This window comes from Ranitomeya imitator, chromosome 4, assembly GCF_032444005.1.
Source record: "Ranitomeya imitator isolate aRanImi1 chromosome 4, aRanImi1.pri, whole genome shotgun sequence".
NCBI lineage: Eukaryota > Metazoa > Chordata > Amphibia > Anura > Dendrobatidae > Ranitomeya > Ranitomeya imitator.
In genome coordinates, this window is record NC_091285.1 from 90,664,688 (window position 1) to 90,682,522 (window position 17,835).

General features: G+C 38.5%; 16 non-coding genes across 16 annotated transcripts; all 16 read left to right on the forward strand.

Moving 5' to 3' along the window:
• The first annotated feature begins 263 nt into the window (after window positions 1-263).
• TRNAL-UAG (transfer RNA leucine (anticodon UAG)) lies at window positions 264-345 on the forward strand. Its single transcript has one exon. It is a non-coding gene; the product is annotated as a tRNA-Leu (tRNA).
• Window positions 346-584: 239 nt separating this feature from the next.
• Window positions 585-666, forward strand: TRNAL-AAG (transfer RNA leucine (anticodon AAG)). The gene has a single exon. It is a non-coding gene; the product is annotated as a tRNA-Leu (tRNA).
• A 399-nt stretch (window positions 667-1,065) lies between these two features.
• Window positions 1,066-1,147, forward strand: TRNAL-AAG (transfer RNA leucine (anticodon AAG)). Its single transcript has one exon. It is a non-coding gene; the product is annotated as a tRNA-Leu (tRNA).
• Window positions 1,148-4,037: 2,890 nt separating this feature from the next.
• On the forward strand, window positions 4,038-4,119 carry TRNAL-AAG (transfer RNA leucine (anticodon AAG)). Its single transcript has one exon. It is a non-coding gene; the product is annotated as a tRNA-Leu (tRNA).
• A 399-nt stretch (window positions 4,120-4,518) lies between these two features.
• Window positions 4,519-4,600, forward strand: TRNAL-AAG (transfer RNA leucine (anticodon AAG)). Its single transcript has one exon. It is a non-coding gene; the product is annotated as a tRNA-Leu (tRNA).
• A 2,363-nt stretch (window positions 4,601-6,963) lies between these two features.
• Window positions 6,964-7,045, forward strand: TRNAL-UAG (transfer RNA leucine (anticodon UAG)). The gene has a single exon. It is a non-coding gene; the product is annotated as a tRNA-Leu (tRNA).
• Window positions 7,046-7,284: 239 nt separating this feature from the next.
• TRNAL-AAG (transfer RNA leucine (anticodon AAG)) lies at window positions 7,285-7,366 on the forward strand. Its single transcript has one exon. It is a non-coding gene; the product is annotated as a tRNA-Leu (tRNA).
• Window positions 7,367-7,765: 399 nt separating this feature from the next.
• Window positions 7,766-7,847, forward strand: TRNAL-AAG (transfer RNA leucine (anticodon AAG)). Its single transcript has one exon. It is a non-coding gene; the product is annotated as a tRNA-Leu (tRNA).
• A 2,844-nt stretch (window positions 7,848-10,691) lies between these two features.
• TRNAL-UAG (transfer RNA leucine (anticodon UAG)) lies at window positions 10,692-10,773 on the forward strand. The gene has a single exon. It is a non-coding gene; the product is annotated as a tRNA-Leu (tRNA).
• A 239-nt stretch (window positions 10,774-11,012) lies between these two features.
• TRNAL-AAG (transfer RNA leucine (anticodon AAG)) lies at window positions 11,013-11,094 on the forward strand. The gene has a single exon. It is a non-coding gene; the product is annotated as a tRNA-Leu (tRNA).
• Window positions 11,095-11,493: 399 nt separating this feature from the next.
• TRNAL-UAG (transfer RNA leucine (anticodon UAG)) lies at window positions 11,494-11,575 on the forward strand. The gene has a single exon. It is a non-coding gene; the product is annotated as a tRNA-Leu (tRNA).
• A 246-nt stretch (window positions 11,576-11,821) lies between these two features.
• TRNAL-AAG (transfer RNA leucine (anticodon AAG)) lies at window positions 11,822-11,903 on the forward strand. The gene has a single exon. It is a non-coding gene; the product is annotated as a tRNA-Leu (tRNA).
• Window positions 11,904-14,747: 2,844 nt separating this feature from the next.
• On the forward strand, window positions 14,748-14,829 carry TRNAL-UAG (transfer RNA leucine (anticodon UAG)). Its single transcript has one exon. It is a non-coding gene; the product is annotated as a tRNA-Leu (tRNA).
• Window positions 14,830-15,068: 239 nt separating this feature from the next.
• Window positions 15,069-15,150, forward strand: TRNAL-AAG (transfer RNA leucine (anticodon AAG)). The gene has a single exon. It is a non-coding gene; the product is annotated as a tRNA-Leu (tRNA).
• A 399-nt stretch (window positions 15,151-15,549) lies between these two features.
• Window positions 15,550-15,631, forward strand: TRNAL-UAG (transfer RNA leucine (anticodon UAG)). The gene has a single exon. It is a non-coding gene; the product is annotated as a tRNA-Leu (tRNA).
• A 246-nt stretch (window positions 15,632-15,877) lies between these two features.
• On the forward strand, window positions 15,878-15,959 carry TRNAL-AAG (transfer RNA leucine (anticodon AAG)). The gene has a single exon. It is a non-coding gene; the product is annotated as a tRNA-Leu (tRNA).
• The last annotated feature ends 1,876 nt before the right edge of the window (window positions 15,960-17,835 follow it).

Genomic DNA, 17,835 nt, shown 5'->3' on the forward strand with positions numbered 1-17,835 from the left:
GAGTATGCGGCGATTAAACAGACTATTCTAGAACATTATGCTATGTTAAACCTTGTTATCTTATTCTTATAATTATGCTAACATACAAAATTAGCATATGCTTTAATCCCACTGCTGCCAGTATTATGCGGTCTTGAAATGTTTTTGTACTTATTCTTATGATTTTGCTAACATGCAAATTAACATGTGATTTAATCTTTTGTATTTGTATAATTTTGCGGTTTTCAGTTAAGATAAGGAATCGTAAAAATCATGCTGTTAAAGGTAGCATGGCCGAGTGGTCTAAGGCGCTGGACTTAGGCTCCAGTCTCTTTGGAGGCATGGGTTCAAATCCCACTGCTGCCAGTGTATTTCTACTTTGAAACTTTTTAGCTTATATTTATGATTTTGCTAATAGAAAAATTAGCATGTGTTTTATTATTTTGTATTTGTATGAGTCCATGCTTTGCTGTTTTGCAAAAGACAGTAGATAGAATCATTGCTTTTTGCTTAGAGACCTATCCATTTTCCACCTTGAAGAAGTTAAAATGTAGGAAAATTCACTAAACTTACTCTAAGGAAGCTTTCTTTATGTAGTATATTAGGGTAGCATGGCCGAGCGGTCTAAGGCGCTGGATTAAGGCTCCAGTCTCTTCAGAGGCGTGGGTTCAAATCCCACTGCTGCCAGTAGGTCTTTAGAACATTTTGATCTAATTCAAATGATTTTGTATTTGCATGAGTGTGTGGGTTTCTGTTTAGGAAAAGACAGTTGATAGAATCATTGTTTTTTCCTATTGTTTAGAGACTTAACCATTTTACAACAGACCTGTAGGTTTAAATCCCACTGCTGCCAGTAGTAAGAGTTCCTTAAAACCTTTTTATCTTATTCTTATACATACGCTAATATACAAAATTAGCATATGCTTTAATCCCACTGCTGCCAGTATTATGCGGTCTTGAAATGTTTTTGTACTTATTCTTATGATTTTGCTAACATGCAAATTAACATGTGATTTAATCTTTTGTCTTTGTATAATTTTGTGGTTTTCAGTTAAGATAAGGAATCTTAAAAATCATGCTGCTAAAGGTAGCATGGCCGAGCGGTCTAAGGCGCTGGATTAAGGCTCCAGTCTCTTCAGAGGCGTGGGTTCAAATCCCACTGCTGCCAGTAGGTCTTCAGAACCTTTTGATCTAATTCTTATGATTTTGTATTTGCATGAGTGTGTGGATTTCTGTTTAGGAAAAGACAGTTGATAGAATTATTGGTTTTTCCTATTGTTTAGAGACTTAACCATTTTACAACAGACCTGTAGGTTCAAATCCCACTGCTGCCAGTAGTAAGAGTTCCTTAAAACCTTTTTATCTTATTCTTATAACTATGTTAACATACAAAATTAGCATATGCTTTAATCCCACTGCTGCCAGTATTATGAGGTCTTGAAATGTTTTTCTACTTATTCTTATGATTTTGCTAACATGCAAATTAGCATGTGATCTAATCTTCTTTTGTATTTGTATGATTTTTCAGTTTTCGGTTAAGATAAAGACCGTTGATAGAATCATTGGTTTTTCCTAATGTTTAGAGACATGCCCTTTTTCCAACATGCACTAATTTTAAATGTTGTCAAATGTACTTTGGGGTTCAAGAGAGGCCTGGATGTCTTCCTGGAGCAGAACAATATTGTATCATACAATTATTAGGTTCTGTAGAAGGACGTAGATCTGGGTATTTATTATGATGGAATATAGGCTGAACTGGATGGACAAATGTCTTTTTTCGGCCTTACTAACTATGTTACTATGTTACTATGTTACTTCACTTACTCTAAGGAAGCCTACTTAATCATGCTGAGTATGACTCAGCAGTATGAGTTCTTGAAAATCTTTTGATCTTATTCTTATAATTATGAAAACAGACAAAATTTGCATGTGCTTTCATCCCACTACTGCCAGTATGATATGTGCTTGAAAATTGTTTTGAACTTACTCTTATGATTTTACTAACATACAAACTTACATGTGTTTTAATCTTCTTTTGTATTTGCTTAAGTGTTTTCTTTCTGGTTAAGATAAAAACAGTTGATAGAATTATTGTTTTTTTCCTAATATTTAGAGACATGTCTGTCTCTAAATGACATGTCTGTCTCTGTCATGATATGTACTTTTGCCCTGTCCTGTATTTGAATAATATGCCATTTGATGTATGTAACTGTTCTCTGGTTTCTATTAGCTGTAATTTATGTATTTTCTTGTGCAGGGAGTTCACCTGTAACAATATGTCTCCTTCCCCCAATACTTGCAGCCCTAAGCTATAATGTAATTAAGGTTTGTCAACACCACTAGTGAAGAATAGCCATTCTTTCTCACAGCAGGTGGCTAGTCATATGTACATACTAGATAGACTAAGAGGAGCCGACCAGTCTAGAATCTTCAGGAGTGGGGATTCTTAGCTGAGGCAAGACCCCACGTCCATCTGTGACTGCGGAAGCGTACGGGATGAGACTTGAGCTGAGGACATATCTCGTCGTTCGTGAGATTGTTTTGGAATCCCTTGGACTCATGTGGACTATTGCTTTGTTAGCTGGCACAAGGATTATCTGGAGGTGCCCCCGAATCTGTTCTGTTGGACTCGTGGAAGGACTATTGTTTCGTTTATCGGGTGCGGGATTACTGGAAAGCACCTCCAGATCTGTTTATTTACTTGGGCTTATTGTGGACTTCTGGTGGACTTGAAGGACATTATGGATATTTGATGTTGTATGCTCCCTGCTTTAATAAATCTCATTGGATCATCCCTCGGCCTGTTGTCCCTTCCTGCTCTGCTGTACACCCCGTCACAAACTGTTTGGCAGCAGTGGGATCAGAGCAGAAGGAATGGAGGACAAAGGCCCATCAACATTGGGAACCAGCACCGCAGAGTACAAGAGCTGGACTGCGATGAACCTACAAACAAAGGCCCATGAAGTAGGAGTCCGTTTTAAAGGACTCTCCAAGGAGCAGCTAATTGAGGCTTTGGAAGGAGTTCGCCTGCAAGATGACACTGAGGAAGGATCCTCACAGCAAATGGAGGAAAGACTGCAGCCGGAGGTAAATACCCAAAAAAGTCAGTGGGTTGTGTGGTACGAGGAGGAGTTGGCATTTCTGGGAGAAGAGGCCACCATAGACGATAAGAGGAAGGCCATTCACAGAGCTCAGGAGATGGCATTGCTGGAGCAGATCGCTTTGGAAGCAGCTAGAAGCTCCAGACAGACTGTAACCTCAGCACCCACCATGAGGGAACTCCCCAGAGTGTCCCACAAAGACTTTAAGCCCTTTAATGAGGCTGCAGGCGACATTGAGGGCTTCTTCCAGGACTTTGAGCATCAGTGTTGATTAATGGAAGTCCCGGAAAGGGAGCGAGTTCGACATCTTGTGGGGTTCTTAGAGGGTGGAGCTGCTGAAGCCTATAGAGCTATGGACCCTCGGGGGAACTGTGAGTATGCGGCGATTAAACAGACTATTCTAGAACATTATGCTATGTTAAACCTTGTTATCTTATTCTTATAATTATGCTAACATACAAAATTAGCATATGCTTTAATCCCACTGCTGCCAGTATTATGCGGTCTTGAAATGTTTTTGTACTTATTCTTATGATTTTGCTAACATGCAAATTAACATGTGATTTAATCTTTTGTATTTGTATAATTTTGCGGTTTTCAGTTAAGATAAGGAATCGTAAAAATCATGCTGTTAAAGGTAGCATGGCCGAGTGGTCTAAGGCGCTGGACTTAGGCTCCAGTCTCTTTGGAGGCATGGGTTTAAATCCCACTGCTGCCAGTGTATTTCTACTTTGAAACTTTTTAGCTTATATTTATGATTTTGCTAATAGAAAAATTAGCATGTGTTTTATTATTTTGTATTTGTATGAGTCCATGCTTTGCTGTTTTGCAAAAGACAGTAGATAGAATCATTGCTTTTTGCTTAGAGACCTATCCATTTTCCACCTTGAAGAAGTTAAAATGTAGGAAAATTCACTAAACTTACTCTAAGGAAGCTTTCTTTATGTAGTATATTAGGGTAGCATGGCCGAGCGGTCTAAGGCGCTGGATTAAGGCTCCAGTCTCTTCAGAGGCGTGGGTTCAAATCCCACTGCTGCCAGTAGGTCTTTAGAACATTTTGATCTAATTCAAATGATTTTGTATTTGCATGAGTGTGTGGGTTTCTGTTTAGGAAAAGACAGTTGATAGAATCATTGTTTTTTCCTATTGTTTAGAGACGTAACCATTTTACAACAGACCTGTAGGTTTAAATCCCACTGCTGCCAGTAGTAAGAGTTCCTTAAAACCTTTTTATCTTATTCTTATACATACGCTAATATACAAAATTAGCATATGCTTTAATCCCACTGCTGCCAGTATTATGCGGTCTTGAAATGTTTTTGTACTTATTCTTATGATTTTGCTAACATGCAAATTAACATGTGATTTAATCTTTTGTCTTTGTATAATTTTGTGGTTTTCAGTTAAGATAAGGAATCTTAAAAATCATGCTGCTAAAGGTAGCATGGCCGAGCGGTCTAAGGCGCTGGATTAAGGCTCCAGTCTCTTCAGAGGCGTGGGTTCAAATCCCACTGCTGCCAGTAGGTCTTCAGAACCTTTTGATCTAATTCTTATGATTTTGTATTTGCATGAGTGTGTGGATTTCTGTTTAGGAAAAGACAGTTGATAGAATTATTGGTTTTTCCTATTGTTTAGAGACTTAACCATTTTACAACAGACCTGTAGGTTCAAATCCCACTGCTGCCAGTAGTAAGAGTTCCTTAAAACCTTTTTATCTTATTCTTATAACTATGTTAACATACAAAATTAGCATATGCTTTAATCCCACTGCTGCCAGTATTATGAGGTCTTGAAATGTTTTTCTACTTATTCTTATGATTTTGCTAACATGCAAATTAGCATGTGATCTAATCTTCTTTTGTATTTGTATGATTTTTCAGTTTTCGGTTAAGATAAAGACCGTTGATAGAATCATTGGTTTTTCCTAATGTTTAGAGACATGCCCTTTTTCCAACATGCACTAATTTTAAATGTTGTCAAATGTACTTCACTTACTCTAAGGAAGCCTACTTAATCATGCTGAGTATGACTCAGCAGTATGAGTTCTTGAAAATCTTTTGATCTTATTCTTATAATTATGAAAACAGACAAAATTTGCATGTGCTTTCATCCCACTACTGCCAGTATGATATGTGCTTGAAAATTGTTTTGAACTTACTCTTATGATTTTACTAACATACAAACTTACATGTGTTTTAATCTTCTTTTGTATTTGCTTAAGTGTTTTCTTTCTGGTTAAGATAAAAACAGTTGATAGAATTATTGTTTTTTTCCTAATATTTAGAGACATGTCTGTCATGATATGTACTTTTGCCCTGTCCTGTATTTGAATAATATGCCATTTGATGTATGTAACTGTTCTCTGGTTTCTATTAGCTGTAATTTATGTATTTTCTTGTGCAGGGAGTTCACCTGTAACAATATGTCTCCTTCCCCCAATACTTGCAGCCCTAAGCTATAATGTAATTAAGGTTTGTCAACACCACTAGTGAAGAATAGCCATTCTTTCTCACAGCAGGTGGCTAGTCATATGTACATACTAGATAGACTAAGAGGAGCCGACCAGTCTAGAATCTTCAGGAGTGGGGATTCTTAGCTGAGGCAAGACCCCACGTCCATCTGTGACTGCGGAAGCGTACGGGATGAGACTTGAGCTGAGGACATATCTCGTCGTTCGTGAGATTGTTTTGGAATCCCTTGGACTCATGTGGACTATTGCTTTGTTAGCTGGCACAAGGATTATCTGGAGGTGCCCCCGAATCTGTTCTGTTGGACTCGTGGAAGGACTATTGTTTCGTTTATCGGGTGCGGGATTACTGGAAAGCACCTCCAGATCTGTTTATTTACTTGGGCTTATTGTGGACTTCTGGTGGACTTGAAGGACATTATGGATATTTGATGTTGTATGCTCCCTGCTTTAATAAATCTCATTGGATCATCCCTCGGCCTGTTGTCCCTTCCTGCTCTGCTGTACACCCCGTCACAAACTGTTTGGCAGCAGTGGGATCAGAGCAGAAGGAATGGAGGACAAAGGCCCATCAACATTGGGAACCAGCACCGCAGAGTACAAGAGCTGGACTGCGATGAACCTACAAACAAAGGCCCATGAAGTAGGAGTCCGTTTTAAAGGACTCTCCAAGGAGCAGCTAATTGAGGCTTTGGAAGGAGTTCGCCTGCAAGATGACACTGAGGAAGGATCCTCACAGCAAATGGAGGAAAGACTGCAGCCGGAGGTAAATACCCAAAAAAGTCAGTGGGTTGTGTGGTACGAGGAGGAGTTGGCATTTCTGGGAGAAGAGGCCACCATAGACGATAAGAGGAAGGCCATTCACAGAGCTCAGGAGATGGCATTGCTGGAGCAGATCGCTTTGGAAGCAGCTAGAAGCTCCAGACAGACTGTAACCTCAGCACCCACCATGAGGGAACTCCCCAGAGTGTCCCACAAAGACTTTAAGCCCTTTAATGAGGCTGCAGGCGACATTGAGGGCTTCTTCCAGGACTTTGAGCATCAGTGTTGATTAATGGAAGTCCCGGAAAGGGAGCGAGTTCGACATCTTGTGGGGTTCTTAGAGGGTGGAGCTGCTGAAGCCTATAGAGCTATGGACCCTCGGGGGAACTGTGAGTATGCGGCGATTAAACAGACTATTCTAGAACATTATGCTATGTTAAACCTTGTTATCTTATTCTTATAATTATGCTAACATACAAAATTAGCATATGCTTTAATCCCACTGCTGCCAGAATTATGCGGTCTTGAAATGTTTTTGTACTTATTCTTATGATTTTGCTAACATGCAAATTAACATGTGATTTAATCTTTTGTATTTGTATAATTTTGCGGTTTTCAGTTAAGATAAGGAATCGTAAAAATCATGCTGTTAAAGGTAGCATGGCCGAGTGGTCTAAGGCGCTGGACTTAGGCTCCAGTCTCTTTGGAGGCATGGGTTCAAATCCCACTGCTGCCAGTGTATTTCTACTTTGAAACTTTTTAGCTTATATTTATGATTTTGCTAATAGAAAAATTAGCATGTGTTTTATTATTTTGTATTTGTATGAGTCCATGCTTTGCTGTTTTGCAAAAGACAGTAGATAGAATCATTGCTTTTTGCTTAGAGACCTACCCATTTTCCACCTTGAAGAAGTTAAAATGTAGGAAAATTCACTAAACTTACTCTAAGGAAGCTTTCTTTATGTAGTATATTAGGGTAGCATGGCCGAGCGGTCTAAGGCGCTGGATTAAGGCTCCAGTCTCTTCAGAGGCGTGGGTTCAAATCCCACTGCTGCCAGTAGGTCTTTAGAACATTTTGATCTAATTCAAATGATTTTGTATTTGCATGAGTGTGTGGGTTTCTGTTTAGGAAAAGACAGTTGATAGAATCATTGTTTTTTCCTATTGTTTAGAGACGTAACCATTTTACAACAGACCTGTAGGTTTAAATCCCACTGCTGCCAGTAGTAAGAGTTCCTTAAAACCTTTTTATCTTATTCTTATACATACGCTAATATACAAAATTAGCATATGCTTTAATCCCACTGCTGCCAGTATTATGCGGTCTTGAAATGTTTTTGTACTTATTCTTATGATTTTGCTAACATGCAAATTAACATGTGATTTAATCTTTTGTCTTTGTATAATTTTGTGGTTTTCAGTTAAGATAAGGAATCTTAAAAATCATGCTGCTAAAGGTAGCATGGCCGAGCGGTCTAAGGCGCTGGATTAAGGCTCCAGTCTCTTCAGAGGCGTGGGTTCAAATCCCACTGCTGCCAGTAGGTCTTTAGAACATTTTGATTTAATTCAAATGATTTTGTATTTGCATGAGTGTGTGGGTTTCTGTTTAGGAAAAGACAGTTGATAGAATCATTGTTTTTTCCTATTGTTTAGAGACTTAACCATTTTACAACAGACCTGTAGGTTTAAATCCCACTGCTGCCAGTAGTAAGAGTTCCTTAAAACCTTTTTATCTTATTCTTATACATACGCTAATATACAAAATTAGCATATGCTTTAATCCCACTGCTGCCAGTATTATGCGGTCTTGAAATGTTTTTGTACTTATTCTTATGATTTTGCTAACATGCAAATTAACATGTGATTTAATCTTTTGTCTTTGTATAATTTTGTGGTTTTCAGTTAAGATAAGGAATCTTAAAAATCATGCTGCTAAAGGTAGCATGGCCGAGCGGTCTAAGGCGCTGGATTAAGGCTCCAGTCTCTTCAGAGTCGTGGGTTCAAATCCCACTGCTGCCAGTAGGTCTTCAGAACCTTTTGATCTAATTCTTATGATTTTGTATTTGCATGAGTGTGTGGATTTCTGTTTAGGAAAAGACAGTTGATAGAATTATTGGTTTTTCCTATTGTTTAGAGACTTAACCATTTTACAACAGACCTGTAGGTTCAAATCCCACTGCTGCCAGTAGTAAGAGTTCCTTAAAACCTTTTTATCTTATTCTTATAACTATGTTAACATACAAAATTAGCATATGCTTTAATCCCACTGCTGCCAGTATTATGAGGTCTTGAAATGTTTTTCTACTTATTCTTATGATTTTGCTAACATGCAAATTAGCATGTGATCTAATCTTCTTTTGTATTTGTATGATTTTTCGGTTTTCGGTTAAGATAAAGACCGTTGATAGAATCATTGGTTTTTCCTAATGTTTAGAGACATGCCCTTTTTCCAACATGCACTAATTTTAAATGTTGTCAAATGTACTTCACTTACTCTAAGGAAGCCTACTTAATCATGCTGAGTATGACTCAGCAGTATGAGTTCTTGAAAATCTTTTGATCTTATTATTATAATTATGAAAACAGACAAAATTTGCATGTGCTTTCATCCCACTACTGCCAGTATGATATGTGCTTGAAAATTGTTTTGAACTTACTCTTATGATTTTACTAACATACAAACTTACATGTGTTTTAATCTTCTTTTGTATTTGCTTAAGTGTTTTCTTTCTGGTTAAGATAAAAACAGTTGATAGAATTATTGTTTTTTTCCTAATATTTAGAGACATGTCTGTCATGATATGTACTTTTGCCCTGTCCTGTATTTGAATAATATGCCATTTGATGTATGTAACTGTTCTCTGGTTTCTATTAGCTGTAATTTATGTATTTTCTTGTGCAGGGAGTTCACCTGTAACAATATGTCTCCTTCCCCCAATACTTGCAGCCCTAAGCTATAATGTAATTAGGGTTTGTCAACACCACTAGTGAAGAATAGCCATTCTTTCTCACAGCAGGTGGCTAGTCATATGTACATACTAGATAGACTAAGAGGAGCCGACCAGTCTAGAATCTTCAGGAGTGGGGATTCTTAGCTGAGGCAAGACCCCACGTCCATCTGTGACTGCGGAAGCGTACGGGATGAGACTTGAGCTGAGGACATATCTCGTCGTTCGTGAGATTGTTTTGGAATCCCTTGGACTCATGTGGACTATTGCTTTGTTAGCTGGCACAAGGATTATCTGGAGGTGCCCCCGAATCTGTTCTGTTGGACTCGTGGAAGGACTATTGTTTCGTTTATCGGGTGCGGGATTACTGGAAAGCACCTCCAGATCTGTTTATTTACTTGGGCTTATTGTGGACTTCTGGTGGACTTGAAGGACATTATGGATATTTGATGTTGTATGCTCCCTGCTTTAATAAATCTCATTGGATCATCCCTCGGCCTGTTGTCCCTTCCTGCTCTGCTGTACACCCCGTCACAAACTGTTTGGCAGCAGTGGGATCAGAGCAGAAGGAATGGAGGACAAAGGCCCATCAACATTGGGAACCAGCACCGCAGAGTACAAGAACTGGACTGCGATGAACCTACAAACAAAGGCCCATGAAGTAGGAGTCCATTTTAAAGGACTCTCCAAGGAGCAGCTAATTGAGGCTTTGGAAGGAGTTCGCCTGCAAGATGACACTGAGGAAGGATCCTCACAGCAAATGGAGGAAAGACTGCAGCCGGAGGTAAATACCCAAAAAAGTCAGTGGGTTGTGTGGTACGAGGAGGAGTTGGCATTTCTGGGAGAAGAGGCCACCATAGACGATAAGAGGAAGGCCATTCACAGAGCTCAGGAGATGGCATTGCTGGAGCAGATCGCTTTGGAAGCAGCTAGAAGCTCCAGACAGACTGTAACCTCAGCACCCACCATGAGGGAACTCCCCAGAGTGTCCCACAAAGACTTTAAGCCCTTTAATGAGGCTGCAGGCGACATTGAGGGCTTCTTCCAGGACTTTGAGCATCAGTGTTGATTAATGGAAGTCCCGGAAAGGGAGCGAGTTCGACATCTTGTGGGGTTCTTAGAGGGTGGAGCTGCTGAAGCCTATAGAGCTATGGACCCTCGGGGGAACTGTGAGTATGCGGCGATTAAACAGACTATTCTAGAACATTATGCTATGTTAAACCTTGTTATCTTATTCTTATAATTATGCTAACATACAAAATTAGCATATGCTTTAATCCCACTGCTGCCAGTATTATGCGGTCTTGAAATGTTTTTGTACTTATTCTTATGATTTTGCTAACATGCAAATTAACATGTGATTTAATCTTTTGTATTTGTATAATTTTGCGGTTTTCAGTTAAGATAAGGAATCGTAAAAATCATGCTGTTAAAGGTAGCATGGCCGAGTGGTCTAAGGCGCTGGACTTAGGCTCCAGTCTCTTTGGAGGCATGGGTTCAAATCCCACTGCTGCCAGTGTATTTCTACTTTGAAACTTTTTAGCTTATATTTATGATTTTGCTAATAGAAAAATTAGCATGTGTTTTATTATTTTGTATTTGTATGAGTCCATGCTTTGCTGTTTTGCAAAAGACAGTAGATAGAATCATTGCTTTTTGCTTAGAGACCTATCCATTTTCCACCTTGAAGAAGTTAAAATGTAGGAAAATTCACTAAACTTACTCTAAGGAAGCTTTCTTTATGTAGTATATTAGGGTAGCATGGCCGAGCGGTCTAAGGCGCTGGATTAAGGCTCCAGTCTCTTCAGAGGCGTGGGTTCAAATCCCACTGCTGCCAGTAGGTCTTTAGAACATTTTGATCTAATTCAAATGATTTTGTATTTGCATGAGTGTGTGGGTTTCTGTTTAGGAAAAGACAGTTGATAGAATCATTGTTTTTTCCTATTGTTTAGAGACTTAACCATTTTACAACAGACCTGTAGGTTTAAATCCCAATGCTGCCAGTAGTAAGAGTTCCTTAAAACCTTTTTATCTTATTCTTATACATACGCTAATATACAAAATTAGCATATGCTTTAATCCCACTGCTGCCAGTATTATGCGGTCTTGAAATGTTTTTGTACTTATTCTTATGATTTTGCTAACATGCAAATTAACATGTGATTTAATCTTTTGTATTTGTATAATTTTGCGGTTTTCAGTTAAGATAAGGAATCGTAAAAATCATGCTGTTAAAGGTAGCATGGCCGAGTGGTCTAAGGCGCTGGATTTAGGCTCCAGTCTCTTTGGAGGCGTGGGTTCAAATCCCACTGCTGCCAGTGTATTTTTACTTTGAAACTTTTTAGCTTATATTTATGATTTTGCTAATAGAAAAATTAGCATGTGTTTTATTATTTTGTATTTGTATGAGTCCATGCTTTGCTGTTTTGCAAAAGACAGTAGATAGAATCATTGGTTTTTCCTTTTTGCTTAGAGACCTATCCATTTTCCACCTTGAAGAAGTTAAAATGTAGGAAAATTCACTAAACTTACTCTAAGGAAGCTTTTTTCATGTAGTATATTAAGGTAGCATGGCCGAGCGGTCTAAGGCGCTGGATTAAGGCTCCAGTCTCTTCAGAGGCGTGGGTTCAAATCCCACTGCTGCCAGTAGGTCTTCAGAACATTTTGATCTAATTCAAATGATTTTGTATTTGCATGAGTGTGTGGGTTTCTGTTTAGGAAAAGACAGTTGATAGAATCATTGTTTTTTCCTATTGTTTAGAGACTTAACCATTTTACAACAGACCTGTAGGTTTAAATCCCACTGCTGCCAGTAGTAAGAGTTCCTTAAAACCTTTTTATCTTATTCTTATACATACGCTAACATACAAAATTAACATATGCTTTAATCCCACTGCTGCCAGTATTATGCGGTCTTGAAATGTTTTTGTACTTATTCTTATGATTTTGCTAACATGCAAATTAACATGTGATTTAATCTTTTGTCTTTGTATAATTTTGTGGTTTTCAGTTAAGATAAGGAATCTTAAAAATCATGCTGCTAAAGGTAGCATGGCCGAGCGGTCTAAGGCGCTGGATTAAGGCTCCAGTCTCTTCAGAGTCGTGGGTTCAAATCCCACTGCTGCCAGTAGGTCTTCAGAACCTTTTGATCTAATTCTTATGATTTTGTATTTGCATGAGTGTGTGGATTTCTGTTTAGGAAAAGACAGTTGATAGAATTATTGGTTTTTCCTATTGTTTAGAGACTTAACCATTTTACAACAGACCTGTAGGTTCAAATCCCACTGCTGCCAGTAGTAAGAGTTCCTTAAAACCTTTTTATCTTATTCTTATAACTATGTTAACATACAAAATTAGCATATGCTTTAATCCCACTGCTGCCAGTATTATGAGGTCTTGAAATGTTTTTCTACTTATTCTTATGATTTTGCTAACATGCAAATTAGCATGTGATCTAGTCTTCTTTTGTATTTGTATGATTTTTCGGTTTTCGGTTAAGATAAAGACCGTTGATAGAATCATTGGTTTTTCCTAATGTTTAGAGACATGCCCTTTTTCCAACATGCACTAATTTTAAATGTTGTCAAATGTACTTCACTTACTCTAAGGAAGCCTACTTAATCATGCTGAGTATGACTCAGCAGTATGAGTTCTTGAAAATCTTTTGATCTTATTCTTATAATTATGAAAACAGACAAAATTTGCATGTGCTTTCATCCCACTACTGCCAGTATGATATGTGCTTGAAAATTGTTTTGAACTTACTCTTATGATTTTACTAACATACAAACTTACATGTGTTTTAATCTTCTTTTGTATTTGCTTAAGTGTTTTCTTTCTGGTTAAGATAAAAACAGTTGATAGAATTATTGTTTTTTTCCTAATATTTAGAGACATGTCTGTCATGATATGTACTTTTGCCCTGTCCTGTATTTGAATAATATGCCATTTGATGTATGTAACTGTTCTCTGGTTTCTATTAGCTGTAATTTATGTATTTTCTTGTGCAGGGAGTTCACCTGTAACAATATGTCTCCTTCCCCCAATACTTGCAGCCCTAAGCTATAATGTAATTAGGGTTTGTCAACACCACTAGTGAAGAATAGCCATTCTTTCTCACAGCAGGTGGCTAGTCATATGTACATACTAGATAGACTAAGAGGAGCCGACCAGTCTAGAATCTTCAGGAGTGGGGATTCTTAGCTGAGGCAAGACCCCACGTCCATCTGTGACTGCGGAAGCGTACGGGATGAGACTTGAGCTGAGGACATATCTCGTCGTTCGTGAGATTGTTTTGGAATCCCTTGGACTCATGTGGACTATTGCTTTGTTAGCTGGCACAAGGATTATCTGGAGGTGCCCCCGAATCTGTTCTGTTGGACTCGTGGAAGGACTATTGTTTCGTTTATCGGGTGCGGGATTACTGGAAAGCACCTCCAGATCTGTTTATTTACTTGGGCTTATTGTGGACTTCTGGTGGACTTGAAGGACATTATGGATATTTGATGTTGTATGCTCCCTGCTTTAATAAATCTCATTGGATCATCCCTCGGCCTGTTGTCCCTTCCTGCTCTGCTGTACACCCCGTCACAAACTGTTTGGCAGCAGTGGGATCAGAGCAGAAGGAATGGAGGACAAAGGCCCATCAACATTGGGAACCAGCACCGCAGAGTACAAGAACTGGACTGCGATGAACCTACAAACAAAGGCCCATGAAGTAGGAGTCCATTTTAAAGGACTCTCCAAGGAGCAGCTAATTGAGGCTTTGGAAGGAGTTCGCCTGCAAGATGACACTGAGGAAGGATCCTCACAGCAAATGGAGGAAAGACTGCAGCCGGAGGTAAATACCCAAAAAAGTCAGTGGGTTGTGTGGTACGAGGAGGAGTTGGCATTTCTGGGAGAAGAGGCCACCATAGACGATAAGAGGAAGGCCATTCACAGAGCTCAGGAGATGGCATTGCTGGAGCAGATCGCTTTGGAAGCAGCTAGAAGCTCCAGACAGACTGTAACCTCAGCACCCACCATGAGGGAACTCCCCAGAGTGTCCCACAAAGACTTTAAGCCCTTTAATGAGGCTGCAGGCGACATTGAGGGCTTCTTCCAGGACTTTGAGCATCAGTGTTGATTAATGGAAGTCCCGGAAAGGGAGCGAGTTCGACATCTTGTGGGGTTCTTAGAGGGTGGAGCTGCTGAAGCCTATAGAGCTATGGACCCTCGGGGGAACTGTGAGTATGCGGCGATTAAACAGACTATTCTAGAACATTATGCTATGTTAAACCTTGTTATCTTATTCTTATAATTATGCTAACATACAAAATTAGCATATGCTTTAATCCCACTGCTGCCAGTATTATGCGGTCTTGAAATGTTTTTGTACTTATTCTTATGATTTTGCTAACATGCAAATTAACATGTGATTTAATCTTTTGTATTTGTATAATTTTGCGGTTTTCAGTTAAGATAAGGAATCGTAAAAATCATGCTGTTAAAGGTAGCATGGCCGAGTGGTCTAAGGCGCTGGACTTAGGCTCCAGTCTCTTTGGAGGCATGGGTTCAAATCCCACTGCTGCCAGTGTATTTCTACTTTGAAACTTTTTAGCTTATATTTATGATTTTGCTAATAGAAAAATTAGCATGTGTTTTATTATTTTGTATTTGTATGAGTCCATGCTTTGCTGTTTTGCAAAAGACAGTAGATAGAATCATTGCTTTTTGCTTAGAGACCTATCCATTTTCCACCTTGAAGAAGTTAAAATGTAGGAAAATTCACTAAACTTACTCTAAGGAAGCTTTCTTTATGTAGTATATTAGGGTAGCATGGCCGAGCGGTCTAAGGCGCTGGATTAAGGCTCCAGTCTCTTCAGAGGCGTGGGTTCAAATCCCACTGCTGCCAGTAGGTCTTTAGAACATTTTGATCTAATTCAAATGATTTTGTATTTGCATGAGTGTGTGGGTTTCTGTTTAGGAAAAGACAGTTGATAGAATCATTGTTTTTTCCTATTGTTTAGAGACTTAACCATTTTACAACAGACCTGTAGGTTTAAATCCCAATGCTGCCAGTAGTAAGAGTTCCTTAAAACCTTTTTATCTTATTCTTATACATACGCTAATATACAAAATTAGCATATGCTTTAATCCCACTGCTGCCAGTATTATGCGGTCTTGAAATGTTTTTGTACTTATTCTTATGATTTTGCTAACATGCAAATTAACATGTGATTTAATCTTTTGTATTTGTATAATTTTGCGGTTTTCAGTTAAGATAAGGAATCGTAAAAATCATGCTGTTAAAGGTAGCATGGCCGAGTGGTCTAAGGCGCTGGATTTAGGCTCCAGTCTCTTTGGAGGCGTGGGTTCAAATCCCACTGCTGCCAGTGTATTTTTACTTTGAAACTTTTTAGCTTATATTTATGATTTTGCTAATAGAAAAATTAGCATGTGTTTTATTATTTTGTATTTGTATGAGTCCATGCTTTGCTGTTTTGCAAAAGACAGTAGATAGAATCATTGGTTTTTCCTTTTTGCTTAGAGACCTATCCATTTTCCACCTTGAAGAAGTTAAAATGTAGGAAAATTCACTAAACTTACTCTAAGGAAGCTTTTTTCATGTAGTATATTAAGGTAGCATGGCCGAGCGGTCTAAGGCGCTGGATTAAGGCTCCAGTCTCTTCAGAGGCGTGGGTTCAAATCCCACTGCTGCCAGTAGGTCTTCAGAACATTTTGATCTAATTCAAATGATTTTGTATTTGCATGAGTGTGTGGGTTTCTGTTTAGGAAAAGACAGTTGATAGAATCATTGTTTTTTCCTATTGTTTAGAGACTTAACCATTTTACAACAGACCTGTAGGTTTAAATCCCACTGCTGCCAGTAGTAAGAGTTCCTTAAAACCTTTTTATCTTATTCTTATACATACGCTAACATACAAAATTAACATATGCTTTAATCCCACTGCTGCCAGTATTATGCGGTCTTGAAATGTTTTTGTACTTATTCTTATGATTTTGCTAACATGCAAATTAACATGTGATTTAATCTTTTGTCTTTGTATAATTTTGTGGTTTTCAGTTAAGATAAGGAATCTTAAAAATCATGCTGCTAAAGGTAGCATGGCCGAGCGGTCTAAGGCGCTGGATTAAGGCTCCAGTCTCTTCAGAGTCGTGGGTTCAAATCCCACTGCTGCCAGTAGGTCTTCAGAACCTTTTGATCTAATTCTTATGATTTTGTATTTGCATGAGTGTGTGGATTTCTGTTTAGGAAAAGACAGTTGATAGAATTATTGGTTTTTCCTATTGTTTAGAGACTTAACCATTTTACAACAGACCTGTAGGTTCAAATCCCACTGCTGCCAGTAGTAAGAGTTCCTTAAAACCTTTTTATCTTATTCTTATAACTATGTTAACATACAAAATTAGCATATGCTTTAATCCCACTGCTGCCAGTATTATGAGGTCTTGAAATGTTTTTCTACTTATTCTTATGATTTTGCTAACATGCAAATTAGCATGTGATCTAGTCTTCTTTTGTATTTGTATGATTTTTCGGTTTTCGGTTAAGATAAAGACCGTTGATAGAATCATTGGTTTTTCCTAATGTTTAGAGACATGCCCTTTTTCCAACATGCACTAATTTTAAATGTTGTCAAATGTACTTCACTTACTCTAAGGAAGCCTACTTAATCATGCTGAGTATGACTCAGCAGTATGAGTTCTTGAAAATCTTTTGATCTTATTCTTATAATTATGAAAACAGACAAAATTTGCATGTGCTTTCATCCCACTACTGCCAGTATGATATGTGCTTGAAAATTGTTTTGAACTTACTCTTATGATTTTACTAACATACAAACTTACATGTGTTTTAATCTTCTTTTGTATTTGCTTAAGTGTTTTCTTTCTGGTTAAGATAAAAACAGTTGATAGAATTATTGTTTTTTTCCTAATATTTAGAGACATGTCTGTCATGATATGTACTTTTGCCCTGTCCTGTATTTGAATAATATGCCATTTGATGTATGTAACTGTTCTCTGGTTTCTATTAGCTGTAATTTATGTATTTTCTTGTGCAGGGAGTTCACCTGTAACAATATGTCTCCTTCCCCCAATACTTGCAGCCCTAAGCTATAATGTAATTAGGGTTTGTCAACACCACTAGTGAAGAATAGCCATTCTTTCTCACAGCAGGTGGCTAGTCATATGTACATACTAGATAGACTAAGAGGAGCCGACCAGTCTAGAATCTTCAGGAGTGGGGATTCTTAGCTGAGGCAAGACCCCACGTCCATCTGTGACTGCGGAAGCGTACGGGATGAGACTTGAGCTGAGGACATATCTCGTCGTTCGTGAGATTGTTTTGGAATCCCTTGGACTCATGTGGACTATTGCTTTGTTAGCTGGCACAAGGATTATCTGGAGGTGCCCCCGAATCTGTTCTGTTGGACTCGTGGAAGGACTATTGTTTCGTTTATCGGGTGCGGGATTACTGGAAAGCACCTCCAGATCTGTTTATTTACTTGGGCTTATTGTGGACTTCTGGTGGACTTGAAGGACATTATGGATATTTGATGTTGTATGCTCCCTG